The sequence below is a fragment of the Schistocerca americana genome, chromosome 11 (assembly GCF_021461395.2).
Source record: "Schistocerca americana isolate TAMUIC-IGC-003095 chromosome 11, iqSchAmer2.1, whole genome shotgun sequence".
Classification (NCBI taxonomy): domain Eukaryota; kingdom Metazoa; phylum Arthropoda; class Insecta; order Orthoptera; family Acrididae; genus Schistocerca; species Schistocerca americana.
Genome location: NC_060129.1, coordinates 144026184 through 144045003, shown reverse-complemented (window position 1 = coordinate 144045003; position 18820 = coordinate 144026184). Strand labels below are relative to the sequence as shown.

At 43.3% G+C, this 18820-nt stretch overlaps 1 protein-coding gene across 1 annotated transcript in view; it reads right to left on the bottom strand.

Annotated features, from left to right (window-relative positions):
- Positions 1-18121, bottom strand: part of LOC124553737 (ankyrin-1-like) — a 98531-nt gene extending 80410 nt beyond the window's left edge. Inside the window, exon 1 of the mRNA XM_047127668.1 lies at positions 18049-18121. The gene's annotated coding sequence lies outside the window, so the exon portion shown is untranslated. The remainder of the gene's footprint in view (positions 1-18048) is intronic.
- Between the last annotated feature and the right edge of the window lie 699 nt (positions 18122-18820).

Below are 18820 nucleotides of genomic sequence, written 5' to 3'. Positions count from 1 at the left end.
TATTTACCTTAATAGTCATAATATATATAGCAGTTCATGACATCCATTCTGTACTCAAAAATCCTCCATCTCATTTCCCCACATCCACCACTGCTGGCGGCTCACCTCCAACTGCGTAACGCTACGTGCTGTTCACATCCAGCTGCCGCTGCCCAACACTACAGTGGCTGACAACAATGCAAACTGGCCACAGACTACACACAGCACAGCCAGTGATTTTCATACAGAGCGCTACGTAACGTTGCCAAAAAGAAAACATAAACAGCCTACTTACAGAGTTTAGTTGTCAGCTAGTGCAAATTTTTGTGCAACAGTCATCTCTCGCACGTTACCATTCCCTTCAAGATTTATAGAATAATTTTTACGCCTTGTATTTGGCTTCTAATTGTTCAAGTGCTTTATTTCTACTGGGATTAGCTAGTGAAACCACATAAATATTGACCACTGATGTTTGCAAAACTGTTTCACACACAATACAGACAACTACTTAACAATAACTAAACTTGCGAGAAACACGTATTCAAACAAACAGCTCTAGTACATTATTTGATGTATACTTCACAAAATCGGCATTATGTCAGTGTTGCAGTGCCTGAAGGTTTCAACAGCACAAATACCTGGCAACATACAAATAATTCCCATTTCCTAATCAGTTGGGTTCTACCCACAGCACATATTTCGCTTCAACTTACAGACATACTGCAATGCATCTCATTCTAAGCCGGCCTTGGTGGCCGTGCGGTTCTAGGCGCTGCAGTCCGGAACCGCCTGACCGCTACGGTCGCAGGTTGGAATCTTGCCTCGGGCATGGATGTGTGTGATGTCCTTAGGTTAGTTAGGTTTAAGTAGTTCTAAGTTCTAGGGGACTGATGACCTAAGATGTTAAGTCCCGTAGTGCTCAGAGCCATTTGAACCATTTCATTCTAAAAAATTACGTACGATACCGGTATGTACAAAAATGAACTTTATAAATGCAGTATGGGACAAGTAATTTTGTACGCTCACAATTCAGACGGCTGCCTCACTGCTTCAGTTAATTTTTCGTCATCTATTATAAAATTATAACTTTGAACAAAAGAAGTAACGAAACGACACAATTTATAACGAATAAAGAACAACAAAAAAACTGATAACAACCATGAAAACCACGACGAAGCGAAATAGGGAAATGTGCACATGGCATTGTATGGGGCGGAAACGAGCTCCGAGGTCACGTGATCGACAACGCCGGCCGTCAAATCTTTCTTCCGGACAAACCTGAACGGTGACGTGATGTGATATGAGCTGACACGACGGCCAGTATGGATGCTGCCATTTGAAATCCATTGTTGCGGAATGTTGTGACGGGATGTGACGTGAGGTAGCGTGACGGAAAGTGTGATGATGATGATAATGATGATGATGATGATGATGGTGGTGGTGGTGGTGGTGGTGGTGGTGGTGGTGGTTTGTGGAGCGCTCAACATCATGGTCATCAGCGCCCTTACAAGTTCCATTCTTTCCATTTTCAGTCTTACCACTACCCGAATGATGATGACATGATAAGGACAACACCGATACCTAGTTCCCGGGAGGAGAAAATCCCCTACCTGGCCAGAAATCGAACTCGGCACCCTGTGATCCAGAGGCAACAACGCTAGACCAAGAGCTAGTGCTAAGGAAAATTTGTATTCTGGTTTCGTCATCCAGATGTTAGTAAAAAAGTGAAGAAACCGTTATATCCTAGACCAAACAAACACAGAAAAATATCGGTTCTTCAGAACTAAACTAGCAGTATCCGTTTCAGACGGTCAGTTTTTCGCGTCCCTACCGCCTAATCTATAAGCAAGGGAACCATTAGGATAGTTTCTAGGTGTGTGTGTGGGGGGGGGTTCCTAGATCTGTGGATGTGGAGTAATTTTAGTATTTTGGAAGAAACAGAGCAACTTGTAAGAAGCCAAAAAAAAAAGGCGCAGTTCTGACCTCACAAAAACCTGCGTAATACCAACTTTCATGTAAATTTCTGGAAGAAAAAACACCTGGATGTTTCTTTCCTTCCCCTGGGAGCTGGCCGGGGGAGGGGAGGCGGGGGAAGGAGGGTCGGACCCCCTTGCCTAACAGATAAGGGCATCTTTGTGCGTAATTTATTTTACACGCCAGTATTCGAGTAAACGTGTTCTAGACACTGAAGCACCTTCAGTTAAGCGCGGGCAGTCCCTATCACTGTCGGTGTAAGGCATCTACTTCTACATGATTACTCTGCAATTCACATTTAAGTGCTTGGCAGAGGGTTCATCGAACCACAATCATACTATTTCTCTACCATTCCACTCCCGAACAGCGCGCGGGAAAAACGAACACCTAAACCTTCTGTTCGAGCTCTGATTTCTCTTATTTTAATGATCATTCCTGCCTATGTAGGTTGGGCTCAACAAAATATTTTCGCATTCGGAAGAGAAAGTTAGTGACTGAAATTCCGTAAATAGATCTCGCCGCGACGAAAAAAGGCTTTGCTTTAATGACTTCCATCCCAAGTCGCGTATCATATCTGCCACACTCTCTCCCCTATTACGTGATAATACAAAACGAGCTGCCCTTTTTTGCACCCTTTCGATGTCTTCCGTCAATCCCACCTGGTAAGGATCCCTCACCGCGCAGCAATATTCTAACAGAGGACGAACGAGTGTAGTGTAAGCTGTCTCTTTAGTGGACTTGTTGCATCTTCTAAGTGTCCTGCCAATGAAACGCAACCTTTGGCTCGCCTTCCCCACAATATTATCTATGTGGTCTTTCCAACTGAAGTTGTTCGTAATTTTAACATCCAGGTACTTAGTTGAATTGACAGCTTTGAGAATTGTACTGTTTATCGATTAATCGAATTCCAACGGATTTCTTTTGGAACTCGTGTGGATCACCTCACACTTTTCGTTATTTAGCGTCAACTGCCACCTGCCACACCATACAGCAATCTTTTCTAAATCGCTTTGCAATTGATACTGGTCTTCGGATGACCTTACTAGACGGTAAATTACAGCATCATCTGCGAACAACCTAAGAGAACTGCTCAGATTGTCACCCAGGTCATTTATATAGATCAGGAACAGCAGAGGTCCCAGGACGCCTCCCTGGGGAACACCTGATATCACTTCAGTTTTACTCGACGATTTGCCGTCTATTACTACGAACTGTGACCTTCCTGCCAGGAAATCACGAATGCAGTGGCACAACTGAGACGATACCCCACTGGCCCGCAGCTTGATTAGAAGTCGCTTGTGAGGAACGGTGTCAAGAGTTTTCCGGAAATCCAGAAATACGGAATCAACTTGAGATCCCCTGTCGATAGCGGCCATTACTTCGTGCGAATAAAGAGCCAGCTGCGTTGCACAAGAACGATGTTTTCTGAAACCATGCTGATTACGTATCAATAGATCGTTCCCTTCGAGGTGATTCATAATGCTCGAATACAGCATACGCTCCAAAAGCCTACTGCAAACCGACGTTAATGATATAGGTTTGTAGTTCGATGGATTACTCCTACTACCCCTCTTAAACACTGGTGCGACCTGCGCAATTTTCCAATCTGTAGGTACAGATCTATCGGTGAGTGAGCGGTTGTGTATGATTGCTAAGTAGGGAGCTATTGTATCAGCGTAATCTGAAAGGAACCTAATTGGTATACAATCTGGACCTGAAGACTTGCCCGTATCAACTGATAGAACATATGTTTTATTAAGTAACTTACTATCATTATTTACCACTCTTCAGTTGTATCACGTAATTTATCCATACAGTTGGTGAACAAAGTATGAATATCGATAATGTGGTGTTGATTGGTAAGTCTCTGATGAAGTTAACTGCCACGTTGTTATCTTTTTACCATGTGACTGATTCTGTGCAACTATGGCTGAATTTCAAGCAACATATGGTCCACCTTGTTCAGCGTCGCGTATTGCTAGCCTGAGAGGTCCGGGATCGATTCCCGTCGGAGTTGGAGGTTTTGTCGCTCGGGCAGTGGGTGTTGTGCTGTTCTTACGGTCGTATCATGAGAAATGACGTTCCACTGTTGAGGTAGCCATATGGGAGCGTTCTAAAAGCCAATAAATACAAAGAAAATACCATGCATGTGAACAGCACTAGTGTACAGAACATGTTACTCGTTTCAGTGATTGGAGCCGATGACTCTGCTATCAGTAACCTTGCTGTAGTGACCCTCTGTGCTCGCAAGAATGGTCAGTCTTTGGCACTGTGGCAGATGTATTTATTGGTCGACCACAGTATTATAGCACCTCAGAGTGAGGGCGGTTCGGTCAGCTTATCGCGAGTTGTTATCGTTTCATTTGTGAGGTAGCGGGCTAGTCGTCGCGCCTTGATAATATTCTAAGTTCGGAGGAAGCAGTGGCGGTACGGGCCGCTCGGCAGGCCGACCATGTCTTGGCAGACGCTGGCCGAAGCAAGAGGGGTCCAGCCGCGTGGCTGGGAATTCCACGGTGACGCTGTGTTGATGCAGGAGACACGCCGGCAGCGCCGAAGACGGCGGACTTTGTGAAACCTTAATGGCAGACATTTCACAGTTCGTATAGAAATTAACAGTAGCCAGATGAATCATGTCCTTGACAAAGCATACGGCAGCGATGCGGAATACCCGCACTGCAGTACTAGGCAAGGTCCTAGTGGAGGTGGTTTGCCTTTGCCTTCCTCCGACCATAATGGGGCTGAGTGATGATGATGAAGACGACACAGCAACACCCAGTCATCTCGGGGCAGGTGAAAATCCCTCACCCCACTGCGAATCGAACGGGTTCGAGTAGCGAGAACACTACCGCGAAACTTACTGAAATGAACTGTTGTGAATATACACCACTGGCCATTAAAATTGCACACCACGATGATGACGCTCTACAGACGCGAAATTTAAACGACAGGAAGAAGATGCTGTGATATGCAAACGATTAGCTTTTCAGAGCATTCACACAAGGCTGGCACCGGTGGCGACACCTACAACGTGCTGACATGAGGAAAGTTTCCAAGCGATTTCTCATACACAAAAAGCAGTTGACCGGCGTCGCCTGGTGAAACGTTGTTGTGATGCCTCGTGTAAGGAGGAGAAATGCGTACCATCACGTTTCCGACTTTCATAAAGGTCCGATTGTAGCCTATCGCGATTGCGGTTTATCGTATCGCGACATTGCTGCTCGCGTTGGTCGAGATCCAATGACTGTTAGCAGAATATGGAATCGGTGGGTTCAGGAGGGTAATACGGAGCACCGTGCTGGATCCCAACGGCCTCGTATCACTAGCAGTCGAGATGACAGGCATCTTATCCACATGGCTGTAACGGATCGTGCACCCACGCCTCGATCCCTGAGTCAACAAATGGGAACGTTTGCAAGACAACAACCATCTGCACGAACAGTTCGATGACGTTTGCAGCAGCACGGACTATCAGCTCGGAGACCGTGGCTGCGGTTACTCCTGACGCTGCATCACAGACCTGCTGGCCTGCGATGGTGTACTCGACAAAGAACCTAGGTGAAAGAATGGCAAAAGGTCATCTTTTCGGTTGAATCCAGGTTCTGTTTACAGCATCATAATGGTCGCATCCGTGCTTGGCGACATCGCGGTGAACGCACATTGGAAGCCTGTATTCGTCATTGCCATACTGGTGTATCATCCGGCGTGATGGTATGGAGTGCCATTGGTTACACGTCTCGGTCACCTCTTGTTCGCATTGACGGCGCTTTTAACATTGGACGTTCCATTACAGATGTATTACGACGCGTGGCTCTACCCTTCATCCGATCCCTACGAAACCCTAGATTTCAGCAGGATAATGCACGACCGCATGTTGCAGATCCTGTACGGGCCTTTCTGGATACAGAAAATGTTCGACTGCTGCCCTCGCCAGCACATTCTCCAGATCTCTCACCAACTGAAAATGTCTGGTCAATGGTGGCCGAGCAACTGGCTCGTCACAATACGCCAGTCACTACTCTTGATGAACTGTGGTATCATGTTGAAGCTGCAAGGGCAGCTGTACCTGTACACGCCATCCAAGCTCTGTTTGACTCAATGCCTAGGCGTATCAAGGCCGTTATTACTGCCAGGGGTGGTTGTTCTGGGTATTGATTTCTGAGGATCTATGCACCCAAATTGCGTGAAAATGCAATGACGTGTTAGTTCTAGGATAATATATTTGTCCAACGAATACCCATTTATCATCTACATTTCTTCTTGGTGTAGCAATTTTAATGGCCAGTTGTGTACTTTCGTCAATTAAATCGTAATTTTTCACGGTAAGTCTTGTTGGTCACGTATTTTGAATCAAACTGAAAGCAAAACATGTACAGAATTAACAGTGAACTGGAGTCTGCTGCAAAAATGAATAAATAACCACCTGTACCTCTATTGCTCAAGGCACTGTGCAGTGTGCGGCAAACTGCACTGACGTCACAGACGCCACTACGCCCCGCCGTCGCGGTAGAGCGGTTGTTGCCCCTCTCCCCCCCCCCCCCCCCCCCCCACCGCCCTCCTACCCCCTCCCCTCCACTTGCAACACCACAACGGGTTCCAACCAGTCTGGCCGCGTGACGTCACCTCCCAGCCTCAGCTGTTTTGCCTGCACTGTGCGGGCGGCCGTTTCTAGCCTACAGACCACTTGCTGTCCTATAATCTGAGCCCAACTGACGGACATGTTTTTCGCCAAAGTACAGGGTGACACAGAATAACGGGACTGTTCGAAATGAGTAGCGGCACCCATGGGCAGGTGGCAGCACTGCAGGTTCGTGACAGTTAGCGAGTAAACAGTCCGCCATTTCAGTAATCATGGATCAGTGGAACGGACAACACCGTGCGGTAGCCATAAAAATGTTTTATAAAACTAGTGGTCGTTTGGGGGGTTTCGACGTTTCTATAATTTAGGCCGTCATGATGCCGTTCCGTCGAAACACTTGGTAAGATGTTGGATTAATAACTTTGAAGAGACCGGATCTGCCCTCAAGAATAAACCAACAGGACGACCGAGAAGTGTGCGTTCTCCAACAAACGTACATGATGTACACGAGTCTGTCTTACGGAGGCCACGGCGTTCAATTCGTAAGCAAGCAGCAGTGGTCGGGATGTCCCGGGAGAGTGTTCACAGAGTTCTTCATCTTGATTTAAAATTTCACCCGTACAAACTACAGATGGTGCAACAATTGAAGGTCAACAATTGCTAGTTAAGAGTAGGATTCTGTCAACAAATGATGACAAAAGTAAAGAATGACGACGAATTTCTAAGCACGTTGTGGTTGTCAGATGAGGCACATTTTCATCTCACACATTATGCGAATAAACAGAACTACCGTTACACAAATCCTAAGGACGTTCGTGAACGCCCTTTACACGCTAGTGAAGTGGCAGTATGGTGTGATGTTTCATCACATGGGATTACCGGAGCGTATTTTTTCGCAAATGAACAGGGAAACACAGTAACTGTCAATGCCGATCGTTATGTGCAGATGTTACGAACTTCCGTTACACCTGCATTGAACAAGTTTCCAAACGTTCAAGAAGCCTGATCACAACAGAACGGAGCGACATCAAACACTGCACGGCACTCAACGGCACATGTGCGACAGTTGTTTGGCAACCATGCGATCTCACTATTCGATGATATTCCCTGGCCCCCTGGATCGCCAAATTTATCCTATTGTGATTTTTTTCTTGTGCGCCTACCTCAAGAGCAAAGTCTGCAGGACTCGACCAAAAACTCTGGTGAGTTAAAACAGAGAATTGGGGATGCAATTCATAGTATCCCAGCTGAGATGTCGCAGCGGTCAATGAGGAATCTCAACAGCAGATTTCACGAATGTATACGCCATCTAAGCCGTAATTAAAAAAAAAAAAAAAAAAAAAAAAAAAGATAAATGCCATCAAATGGCAAAGGGCAAAGTTATAAAGGTTCCGATTACTACGAATGCAAGTTCTTTCTTTCATTACTTCTAGGTTTATTGGATTATGGAAATGTACCTATTTTCCTGTGTCACCCTGTATAACATATTCTCACTTATTTACATATGAGTCACAATGAGAGTGGAGATTTCTAACTAAATGTGCCAAAGAATTCGTCGTAAATACGGGCGGGCGCTTAACTCTGAACTGCACTAATTATTGCAAACATAGTTTTTGCATTTCTAGATTTCCACGTAATCTAACATGAAGGAAAAGACGGGCCATAGATTTTCGCAAAGACAACTGGGAACCAGGACCTGTTGCTCAATTCTGTTCTGTAATTTACGATGTTGTTGTTGTTGTGGTCTTCAGTACTGAGACTGATTTGATGCAGCTCTCTCCATACTACTCTATCCTGTGCAAACTTCTTTATCTCCCAGTACCTACTGCAACCTACATCCTTCTGAATCTGCTTAGTGTACTCATCTCTTGGTCTCCCTCTACGATTTTTACCCTCCATGCTGCTGCCCTCCAGTACTAAATTGGTGATCTCTTGATGCCTCAGGACATGTCCTACCAACAGATCCCTTCTTCTACTCAAGTTGTGCCACAAACTCCTCCCCAATCCTATTCAGTACCTCCTCATTAGTTATGTGATCTACCCATCTAATCTTCAGCATTCTTCTGTAGCACCACATTTCGAATGCTTCTATTCTCTTTTTGTCTAAACTAATTATTGTCCACGTTTCTCTTCCATACATCGCTACACTCCATACAAATACTTTCAGAAACGACTTCCTAGCACTTGAATTAATACTTGATGTTAACAAATTTCTCTTCTTCAGAAACGCTTTCCTTGCCATTGCCAGTCTACATTTTATATCCTCTCTACTTCGACCATCATCAGTTATTTTGCTCCCCAAATAGCAAAACTCCTTTACTACTTTCAGTGTCTCATTTCCTAATCTAATTCCCTCAGAATCACCCGACTTAATTCGACTACATTGCATTATCCTCGTTTTGCTTTTGTTGATATTCATCTTATACCCTCCTTTCAAGACACTGTCCATTCCGTTCAACTGCTCTTCCAAGTCCTTTGCTGTTTCTGACAATTACAATGTCATCGGCGAACCTCAAAGTTTTTATTTCTTCTCCATGGATTTTAATACCTATTCCGAATTTTTCTTTGTTTCCTTTACTGCTTGCTCAATATACAGATTGAATAACATCGGGAAGAGGCTACAACCCTGTCTCACTCCCTTGCCAACCACTGCTTCCCTTTCATGTCCCTCGACTCTTATAACTGCCATCTGCTTTCTGTACAAATTATAAATAGCCTTTCGCTCCCTCTATTTTACTCCTGCCAGTCAACATTCTCAAAAGCTTTCTCTAAGTCTACAAATACTAGAAACGTAGGTTTGCCTTTCCTTAATCTTTCTTCTAAGATAGGTCGTAGGGTCAGTATTGCCTCACGTGTTCCAACATTTCTACGGAATCCAAACAGATCTTCCCCAAGATCGGCTTCTACCAGTTTAATTTACAATAATATAAATAATTATAAAAATGAAATCAGTCGCCCGCATCTCGTGGTCGTGCGGTAGCGTTCTCGCTTCCCACGCCCGGGTTCCCGGGTTCGATTCCCGGCGGGGTCAGGGATTTTCTCTGCCTCGTGATGGCTGGGTGTTGTGTGATGTCCTTAGGTTAGTTAGGTTTAAGTAGTTCTAAGTTCTAGGGGACTGATGACCATAGATGTTAAGTCCCATAGTGCTCAGAGCCATTTGAACCATTTTTTGAAATCAGTCGTAGGCAACTGCGTTTCTTCCCACCGCCAAAACTTTACTGAAGCAGTTCGTCTAAAAAGATTTCGGCTCCTGAGAGTTTTCGTAGTTTCCAAAGTGGAGAGCAATATTTGTGATGTATTTAAAAAATGGTTCAAATGGCTCTGAGCACTATGGGACTTAACTGCTGAGGTCATCAGTCCCCTAGAACTCAGAACTACTTAAACCTAACCTAAGGACGCCACACACAGCCATGCCCGAGGCAGGATTCGAACCTGCCACCGTAGCGGTCGCGCGGTTCCAGACTGCAGCGCCTAGAACCGCTCGGCCACCCTGGCCGGCTGTGACATATTTATGTCGTTGTCTTAAACATACATACAACTTAACGGAATTTCTTATATGGCTAGTGTAGGACGAGTGATACTTAAGATATTTTATAGTGGATTGGTCATTGTGAGGGAACCTGCACAGGTAACGTGACCAGTTTTGATGCAACTCAACAAGCAACAAACCTATCATGAAGTAGAAATGAATACTGGTTAAATGCTAGATGAATGAAACTGTTAATAAATATTAGTTTCTCTGTGACAGAAAACGTCTTTTAATCATAAGTAAGTACGTTAAGAAATGCGAGATTTTTATTGCACAGAGGGGTCGGAAGGGGGGGGGGGAAGAAGAATAAACACCACTTTTACAAGTGCCTATGTGTGGGTAGAAATTGATAAGTAGACAGAGGTTGTTACTACATAACAACCATATTTAAAGACATTGTTACCGATTCATACAGCAAAGTATTATTATATTTCAGTCTTCCCGTTATATGAAAAGGGCATTCTAGATACCTCCATACACATTAATTGCTGTTTAGAACGCTTCTACGAGTAATATCAAATATTTTATAAGAAATATCGTATAAAGTTGCGTGTATAGATTCATCACTCCCAAGATAAACATTGCCGATTGCTCAGGGTTGGGGGAAAAGATGTCGGACGATTCAGCCTATTATATAGGAGCTCCATGTCCCGCACTGAGGACGCGCTAGACGAAAACACTTGCGCGACCGTGCTTGATCAAGCACGCCCAAAATCCTCCCGCCTGTACATGGTTCAAGGATACTTGTACAAGCATCAGTTCATTTGTCAGGAAATGTCAAACTCAGACAACGATGTCCTGGCTTTGGCGGCCTTTTGGCTCGTGTTAATGAAAAACAAAACAAAATAGAAAATGTTATATGTGTATCAAAGAATGGTCAGAGAAAGGAAAACATTATTCCCGTACTATTTGCGGTAGGCACACTGAGGAAGTTGTCTCATGGTACTCTTGTTTTTCTTCTATCTTCTCCCTGAAATATTGCATTCTTTGAGTTTATCTACATTATAGTACAACCTTTACACGTAATGTACTATTCAAATTTATTCAATGTTAGGCTCACAGCGCCTAACATTGAAAAAAAGGCGAATTCAGAGAACTAGAAAAAAAGAGAGAAAAATACTAAGAAAAATTCTAGCTCTTGAGAAAAACAATGAAAATAGATGGATTAAAAGGAGAAATGAAGATTTATACGAAAATACGGAAAATATCACAGATACAATGAGGAACAGACGGCTAGAATTTTATGGGTATTTAATAAGAATGGAAGAAACACGCATTACAAAGAAAATTTTTAATTAAGTTAGTAAGCTGAAAAAAAACTGTAGGATGGATAGAAGCAGTAAAGAAAGATGCCAACAAAATAGGTGTTACAGAAGAAACAATATGTGACAGCAATCACTTCAGGCTACTGATAAGAAACGCAAACTATGAAGAAGATGAGCCAAAACCTCGACCTAAGAGAGTGTGGACAGATGAGCAGAGACAAGCAGTTGGAGAGAAAATGAAGAAGTACTGTGAAGAAAGGAATAAAAAGAAACACCATAAGTCTTAATTTGTATGCGGTCCATAGCTGGCCAAATTCATAAACAAAAAAAAGCAGTATAACAGGACGAAATAAAAATAAAGTGAAGTCACTGACGAATGCTTCCACAAGCCTCCCCTATTCTTGGCACACATGCTGAACCATACAGACCCTTGAATGCTTGCACACGCATGCATAATCAAAATTCGATCCACCATCAAGCTGCTTGTACGGTTTTGACGCCTCGCAAGTTTGTCACACACTCGCTCAAGCGTTCTTGGTCAAGTGTGCTCGTCAAGCATGCAGTTACGTGTGTTGCCTTCGCACCTGCAGACAGAATGTTTACTGCAGCGTCCATCAACAGAACGCCAACCACGCCTGGACGATGAGGCAGATCGGACGTCTGTGCCGTGAATGAGGCATCAGCCCGGTCCCCTAGTTCTTACCAGCTGAGTTATCCAACCACATCTTACAGCAAAGCTTGAAACACATCTAGGCGTGCAGTGTAGATGCAACAAATACTTCACAGACGTAACCATTCTGCTAGTTCTAGAACGGCATAAACTCCACCGCATAGTTTACTATTCATTTTACACTACAACCAGTAAATGACCCACCCAAGATGCTTTAACGAAATGCGCTCCAATATATGTACCAGTTCCAGTCTTCTGATTACTTTACAAATGAATTAATCTTTTACGTTAAGCATGTAAGCGAGAAAAACGTAGGAAAGCTTCGAAATTACGTTTAATATTTTTTGAAGTCACTAACTGTTGTCATTATCTAACACTGAATGAATATAGTCTCGGTAGTTTGCGCTCCAGAAGCAAAACGTAGTTTTCCGCATGTCTCAGTGTTTCCTAGTATCGCCTGTGGTCGAAATTTGACCAACTGCGTCAGTGGACCTTATCTGTGATAGCAAATGTCATGTAGCGTATCTGAAATTTTAGCTGCAGAACTGATCTGTGGCACGTGCTACACTGTAGCTACGAGTGTTCTAGAAATAGCTCTTCCATTTCTCTTTAATTGCCCAGTTGATTTTATTTTATTTAGTGTTACATAGGTCCAACTGGGTTGAGTTCACAAGGACCCGAGTCACTTTTTTACAAATACAACATGATAATCTTATAGCATATACAGACATTTGAGTACATGATTATGTAAAAATTTATACAGTGTCTTTGAGCAGCAATACAGTAAAAAAGACGACACATATTTTCTTAGAATCAATAAAGCACTGCGGGAAAACAGATACACACAGATACCGAGCTCAAGTTAAATAACCTTCTTAGCGGTGTTACGTCAACTTGTATTAATATAATATTAAAATTTATAATTTATTTATTTAAAAATTCATCTGGATTGTAAAAAGCTTTTCTAGCAGAAATATTTTTAGTGCTTTCTTATACTCCTGTGATGAATCTCTGCCTTTATTTCAGGAAGAAGAGCATTGAAGAGTTTTTTTCCAGTATAGTGGACAACCTTTTGCACCAATTTCTATGCTCACTGTGTATATCATTCTTCCTCTGTGTGTTACGCTCATGATAATTACTGTTTGGTTGAAATACCTATAGTTTTTACAAACAAAACACATGAGAGTAAAAATATTGGCATGTAGTTGTGTATGTTTTAAGTTTTCGAAAGCAATTTCTTCACGAGTCTCTTGGGAGCAAACCACATATAACTCTTAGAGCAATGAACACTTTCCTTGCTAGTGGCTGGTTTCCCCAAAAAATAATGCCGTATTCAAGGAGTGAGTGAAAATAGCCATAGTATGCCACTTTTGTAGTGTTAGGTTCAACACATGTAGTGACAGCCTGTAAAGCATACGTAGCAGAGTTAAGCCTCTTACAGAGCTCTATAATACGTGAAGACTAGTTCATTTTCTTGCCAATGTGCACTCTAAGAATTTTTGTTGTTTCCATTATTTCTATTCGCTGATTACCACATGTCACACTTATCTCTCTCTTTTTCTGATTTTCTACAGAACTGAATAAAGTTGGTCTTACTGGAATTTAATGAGAGACCATTCACTCTGAACCAATTAACCACAAAAAATGGTTCAAATAGCTCTGAGCACTATGGGACTTAACATCTGAGGTCATCAGTCCCCTAGAACTTAGAAATACTTAAACCTAACTAACCTAAGGACATCACACACATCCATGCCCGAGGCAGGATTCGAACCTGCGACCGTGGCGGTCGCGCGGTCCCAGACTGAAGCGCCTAGAACCGCTCGGCCACCAGAGGCCGGCAATTAACCACATCTGAGAGTATGTGATTAATGGATTCCTCAAGATTACTATCTGTTCTACTGCTCATAAAAATTGTCGTATCATCAGCAAATAGTGTAAATTTACATGGCAAGCTTGTACATGATGGTAGATCATTTATAAAAATCAGCAATAATAGAGGCCCAAGAATTGAGCCCTGAGGCACTCTACCTGTAACGGAAGTCCGTTCAGAATGTGAGGAAACATCACATACTCCACCTGAGCTATTCAAGACAGCTTTTTGCTTTTATATCTTAGAGATACGACTGTAGCCAATTACCTGAAACACCACTAATTCCTACTAATTTTGCTTTTTGCAAGAGAATCTGGTGATCAGCACAATCTAAAGTAGTAGACAAATCACAGAAAACGCCAAGTGCTGCCATTTCTTCATTAAGGGTTTCTAGGACTTCATTTGCAAGTGCATAGATTGCGTCTTCTGTTGAATGGCCCTTTTGAAAGCCAAATTGGCTTGCTGAGAATTCCATTCTTCATGAGATGATCAGTAACTCTTACATGTATTAGCTTTTCTAGAAATTTAGAGAAAGCTGCCAGCAGAGATATAGGTCACAGTTAGTTCAGTTTGATCGTCCTTTTTTTACAGGGGCTTCACAATGGCATTCTTAATTCTGCTGGGAACAACACATTTCTGTAGGGACCATTGAAAATATGACAGAGTGTGTCCCTTATCCAGACACAAGAATATTTCAATAAATTACTAGAAATATTACCAAACCCTGCAGAGTTCTTACTTTTTGGAGACATGATATTTTTTTGAATTTCATCTACAATGACAAGATTAAGGTGCGTTTGAAAGATGTCTTTGATACAATGCTTTGAAAAATAAATTTTGTGCTTATGGCGGCAAATTAAGTTATCCCTTATTACAACACAATGTGAATGCCGTAAAGTCACCTCAGACGCGAAATAATTTGCTTTACGAAATCTCCAATGGTTCAAATGGCTCTGAGCACTATGGGACTTAACTTCTAAGGTCATCAGTCCCCTAGAACTTAGACCTACTTAAACCTAAGGACATCACACACATCCATGCCCGAGGCAGGATTCGAACCTGCGACCGTAGCGGTCGCTCGGTTCCAGACTGTAGCGCCTAGAGCCGCTCGGCCACCATGGCCGGCGAAATCTCCAATGTAAATTCATCAAACTGTAATTACAGTTCTCAGAAGTATTTGAAATTCTGTTCAGTGCACATTTAAATGCATCATTCAGAACGACAATAGAATGATTACTATCAAAATCTGCATTACTTTTCCTATGCAAAAGCTGTGTCCCTCTAGCTCTTCCTCGGACTGTCCGACCCTTTAATGTTCTTCTTCGGGGCAGGGTAAAACAAGTATTGTTTCCTTGCCATAAGAAACGCTGTGACTACTCAAAATAAAGATACTGAAAGTTGGGAACACACTAAATCTTGTAGCAATGGCGGCAAACGAAAAAGAGTTAGTTCCGTTTACTCTTATACCAAATTAACTGAACAAAAGACGCTAGCCGGCCGGGGTGGCCGAGCGGCTCTAGGTGCTTCAGTCTGGAACCGCGCGACTGCTACGGTCGCAGGTTCCAATCCTGCCTCGGGCATGGATGTGTGTGATGTCCTTAGCTTAGTTAGGTTTAAGTAGTTCTAAGATCCAGGGGACTGATGACCTCAGAAGTTAAGTCCCATAGTGCTCAGAGCTATTTTGAAAAGACGCTAATAAACCACGTTTGTTGTCCCCGACGGCTTCGTTATTACGTTTCGTTTTCCACTGTTGAAAACATCATCAGTTGCGGCGCCCCAGCTGTCCAGTATACGAGTGTTACTGCAAATGAACTATCTGCAACGTTTAAACATCACTGTCTCTGGAATGCAACTTCACGAAACGTTGTTATTTTCGTGTTTAGTTTCTATCATAGCACCTGATCATTAAGCCTGTTGGTAGCAAACACGAAGGAAAACTTTTCTAGTGTTTGTGTGTACGTGTGGCGCGTGCGCGCACGCGTGTATGTGTGTGTGTGTGTGTGTGTGTGTGTGTGTGTGTGTGTGTGTGTGTGTGTGTGTGTGTGTGTGACTATATTTCGTCACCTAGAAGGAAAACTTTTCTAGTGTGTGCATGTGTGTGTGACTATATTTCCTCAACTAATGGCTATGTATACACATGATTTTGTTTTCTTTTGTCTAGAGGAAAGTAGTATCACACGAAAGTTGTGAACAAATCAGTGAGGATTTGCAGAAAATAAGTGTGTGGTGCAATGACTGGCAGTTGTCTCTCAATATTAGTAAGTGTAACCTACTGCGTATAACAAGGCGAAAATCCCCATTAATGTACGAGTACAACATAAATGCCCAGTCTTTGGACGCCGTAACGTCCGTCAAGTGTCTGGGTGTGACTATTCGAAATGATCTCAAATGGAATCATCAGATTACACAAGTAACGGGTAAGGTGAACTCTAGATTGCGGTTTATTGGTAGAATCCTGAAGCGATGCAGTCCTTCAACAAAGGAAATTGCTTACAGTACGTTAGTTCGACCAGCTTTAGAGTACTGTTCGTCTGAATGGGAGCCTGACCAGTTGGGTCTGATTCTAGAGATTGAGGAGGTCCAAAGAAGAGCGGCAAGATTCGTGACTGGCACATTTAGCCATCGCGAGAGCGTTACAAATCTCATAGAAAGTTTGAAGTGGGACACTCTTGCAGATAGACGGCGCGCTAAACAGCAGGGGCTGCTCACTAAATTCCGAAATCCGATCTTCGCCGAAGATGAAGAGCATATATTATTACCACCAACTTTGAAATCACGCAATGATCACCATTCAAAGATAAGAGAAATTAGAGCTCGTACTGAGGCATTCAGACAGTCGTTTTTCCCTCGCGCGATCCATGGTTCAAATGGCTCTGAGCACTATGGGACTCAACTGCTGTGGTCATTAGTCCCCTAGAACTTAGAACTACTTAAACCTAACTAACCTAAGGACATCACACACATCCATGCCCGAGGCAGGATTCGAACCTGCGACCGTAGCAGTCGCGCGATCCGTGAGTGGAAAGACGGGGTGAGGGTGGGGGGGGGGGGGGTGGGGGGGAAGGAATATGACTGACGCGAATTGTGCCCTCCGCCACACACCGCTTGGTGGCTAGCGGAGTATATATGTAGATATGTAGATGTAGAAGTTCCTTCCGAATTGTATAAGTTTCATTGACATCTTTATATAATTAATTTAAAAAATGTTTAGTTCAATTTTCGATGGTCACGTATTAAAATTATGATCGCTATTATCATTGTAATGTCCACATTGTTATTACTTTCTCTATGCAAAAACTGTCTGTTTAGCCGTGCGCTTTCACTCTGACCCGCTAGCATTGAACTTACAACATCAGGAGACAAGAAAAATCGCATTCCAGTGAAGACTGTTATGGACCTTGTGTATTTCTTGGATGTTCTCTTAATTTTAGCTTGGATATAAACGACACTTTTTCACATGGAAAGGGATGGTTCACCGTTGCCATAGTAAGAGGTGGTAGCGGAGTTTCTAGTGTACCTGGTCTTGAAAGTTTTAATGATAGAGATGTAATTGCCTATCGTACCTATCATATGTTTGAAATTGGTATTAAACATTTTGGTAAATCAGCTTATGACTCAACATCTCCTCTTGTCTTGTATATTCGTAGCAAAAGAAAAATTAATCAAAATGAGTGCGCTTTCACTCTGACCCGCTAGCATTGTCCATTTAGGCGTACACAGAAACTAATACAGTTTTCGCACAATAAGCGAGAGTCGGAAGTCGTCGTAATTGAAACTGAAGAAATCATATGTTAGGAACTTGCCTCAAATTTTGTGGTACTGGCAGCAAATGACCACGCGGTTACTCTTACAGAAAAGTAAACGAAATACCGACGCCGACATGCAACGCTATTTACACACTCGGTTACTACGATACGTTGATTTCTACTGCTGACAAGATATCGACGTAGCAGCTGTCGCATTGCAGTTGTGCGGTATGCCATGTTTTACTGCAAATGAACCACGTAAACACGAAAGCCCACAGATTGCGATTTCGCGAAATTCGCACAGCCACTGACACCAGTGGACGCCGCTTTTGAGGCCACACATTTCGCGACTCGCCACTTCCAGCTCCAGTAGATAACTGTCTGGATGTCTGACTTTATAATATCGCGTCTTTCAAAACTGGCTCAGCTGTCCTACCTCTGCTGTTCACGCGTCTGCCCTGTTGCACGCTCTGCTTGACACGTATCGCGAACGACTGCCCAACAAGAGCCAGCGCGGCAGCAGCTCTGACGTCACGCGGAACCCTCCCTCCCCCCACGCCAATGCTGGTGGAAGGCCAACCGCGCGAGTCGTGACCTTCGCGTCTTGCAGCCTTTCTCCACGAACGACTTGCTGCGACTGACGTCATACAGTAATACAATACGCACACGATGCACGGACAGTATCAAGAAGCATATGAAATTAATCAGTGTCACCTATGAAAATGCCCTTGACAGATCCAAATGGCCGGCCGCGGTGGCCGAGCGGTTCTAGGAGCTTCAATCCAGAACAATGCGACCGCTTCGGTTGTACTATAATGTAGATAAACTCAAAGAATGCAATATTTCAGGGAGAAGATAGAAGGAAAACAAGAGTACAATGAGACAACCTCCTCAGTGTGTCTACCGCAAATATTACGGGAATAATGTTTTCCTTTCTTTAACCATTCTTCGATACACATAAAATATTTTCTCTTTTCTTTTGTTTTTCATTAACACGAGCCAAAAGGCTGCCAAAGCCAGGACATCGTTGTCTGAGCTTGACATTTCCTGACAAATGAACTGATGCTTGTACAAGTATCCTTGAACCATGTACAGGCGGGAGGATTTTGGGCGTGCTTGATCAAGCACGGTTGCGCAAGTGTTTTCGTCAAGCGCGTCCTCACTGCGGGACATGGAGCTCCTATATAATAGGCTGAATCGTCCGACAT